The sequence below is a fragment of the Mustela nivalis genome (genome assembly GCF_964662115.1).
Source record: "Mustela nivalis genome assembly, chromosome: 7".
Lineage (NCBI taxonomy): Eukaryota > Metazoa > Chordata > Mammalia > Carnivora > Mustelidae > Mustela > Mustela nivalis.
The window spans coordinates 84,297,390-84,297,701 of record NC_139026.1 but is presented as its reverse complement, the minus strand read 5'-3'; positions in this window follow the sequence as shown (position 1 = coordinate 84,297,701).

Here is a 312-nt window from a genome sequence, read left to right as displayed (position 1 = left end):
TATAGTCACATCCTGTCTGGAGCTTAGAAGAAAAATATGCCTTGGCTATATAATTATCAATTTTGTTACTTAAAATTTATTGAGTGCCAACAGAGCACTAGGCACATATATAACACAGAATTGTACAGTCTCTATGTTGTAGACTATATTATTTACATAGATTTCTCAAAGATAACATTAAAGCCTGTATTTACAGGACTTTAGACAAAATAACAATACTGGAAATCAGCAAGTTTCTGTCTAGCGAGGAGCACCTTTTCAGGAAGGAGAGGGTTATGCAGAACTTATTGTGCAAGAGCACTTTGATTCCAT